Raw genomic sequence first — 1,647 nt, 5'->3', positions numbered from 1 at the left:
GGGATCACAACTGGTAACGGAACTCTAAATTTCGTTCCAAATCTAATGTCACAAGGCCCAAACACTTGTCTCTTTATCAAATATCAGCTCTCTGTAGGCGTTATCTCCTCATTGTTGTTATCTTATACTGTCTAGTTGCGACGCTATGTCTCACCTCCGCAACATCACCAAGATCCGCCCTTTCCTCTCCATCCAAACCGCTACCCTGCTGATTCAATCTCTCATCCTATCCCGATTGGATTACTGCATCAGCCTCCTCTCTGATCTCCCATCCTCCTGTCTCTCCCCACTTCAGTCTATACTTCACGCTGCTGCCTGGATCATCTTTGTGCAGAAACGCCCTGGGCATGTTACTCCCCTCCTCAAAAATCTCCATTGGCTACCAGTCAACCTATGCATCAGGCAAAAACTCCTCACTCTTGGCTTCAAGGCTGTCACCTCGCCCCCTCCTACCTCACCTCCCTTCTCTCCTTCCCAGCCCGCACCCTCCGCTCCTCTGCCACTAACCTCCTCACTGGGCCTTGTTCTTGCCTGTCCCGCCGTTGACCCCCGGCTCCCGTCTTCCTCCTGGCCTGGAATGCCCTCCCTCTGCACATCCGCCAAGCTGGCTCTCTTCCTCCCTTCAAAGCCCTACTGAGAGCTCACCTCCTCCAGGAGGCCTTCCCAGACTGATCCCCCTCCTTCCTCTCCCCCTCCCCATCCCCCCACCCTACCTCCTTCCCCTCCCCACAGCACCTGTATATATGTTTGTACAGATTTTTTACTCTATTTATTTTACTTGTACATATTTACCATTCTATTTGTTTTGTTAATGATGTGCATCTAGCTTTACTTCTATTTATTCTGATGACTTGACACCTGCCCACATGTTTTGTTTTGTTGTCTGTCTCCCCCTTCTAGTCTGTGAGCCCATTGTTGGGTAGAGACTGTCTCTATATGTTGCCAACTTGTACTTCCCAAGCGCTTAGTATAGTGCTCTGAACACAGTAAGCGCTCAATAAATATGATTGAATGAATGAATGAATGAATCTCTCCCAGAACTCCCCACTTTCATGTGTAATCGTTCTGGTAGTGTATTCATACGGTTTTCTTGGTAAAAATACGGAAGAGGCTTACCATTTCCTCCTTCCACGCGGTAATCCTGAGTCTCCACCCTGGACTCTCTCCCATGGAGCTGCTGCCCAGCACAGGGGAGTTTTAACTTGTAGCAGATTGCCTTCCACTCGCTAGCCACTGGCCAAGCTAGAAATGGAATGGGTAGGCCTCTGCTTGACTCTCCCTCCCATAGTTGAGACCAATAGAGTACTGGAAACTCTCCAGGTGGGACCCTGAGAGGTGTTTATTTCCTGACATAATGGAAATATTACATTAAGGGAAGCAGTTTGGCCTGGGAGTCAGAGAACCTGGGTTTTAAGCACAGCTCTATCAGTTGCCTACTGTGTGACTTTGGGCAAGTCACTTAACATCTCTGTGCTTCAGTTTCCCTATCCGTAAAGTAAAAATTCAACGTTCTTCCACTTATTAGACCATGAGCACCATGTGGGATAGCAACTGTGTCTGATCTGATTAACGTGAATCTACCCCAGAGCTTAGAATACTGCCTGTTACATATAAGTGCTTCACAATAACTGCAATAAAAACCATAAT

The 1,647-nt window shown here is 47.8% G+C and overlaps 1 non-coding gene across 1 annotated transcript; it reads right to left on the bottom strand.

The window, feature by feature from the left end:
- Positions 1 to 1,200: 1,200 nt before the first annotated feature.
- On the bottom strand, positions 1,201 to 1,338 carry LOC119931105. The gene has a single exon (XR_005451967.1). It is a non-coding gene; the product is annotated as a small nucleolar RNA SNORA7 (small nucleolar RNA).
- Between the last annotated feature and the right edge of the window lie 309 nt (positions 1,339 to 1,647).

This window comes from Tachyglossus aculeatus, chromosome 7 (genome assembly GCF_015852505.1).
Source record: "Tachyglossus aculeatus isolate mTacAcu1 chromosome 7, mTacAcu1.pri, whole genome shotgun sequence".
Lineage (NCBI taxonomy): Eukaryota > Metazoa > Chordata > Mammalia > Monotremata > Tachyglossidae > Tachyglossus > Tachyglossus aculeatus.
The sequence above is the reverse complement of the archived record's forward strand: the minus strand, read 5'-3'. Positions and strand labels throughout refer to the sequence as shown.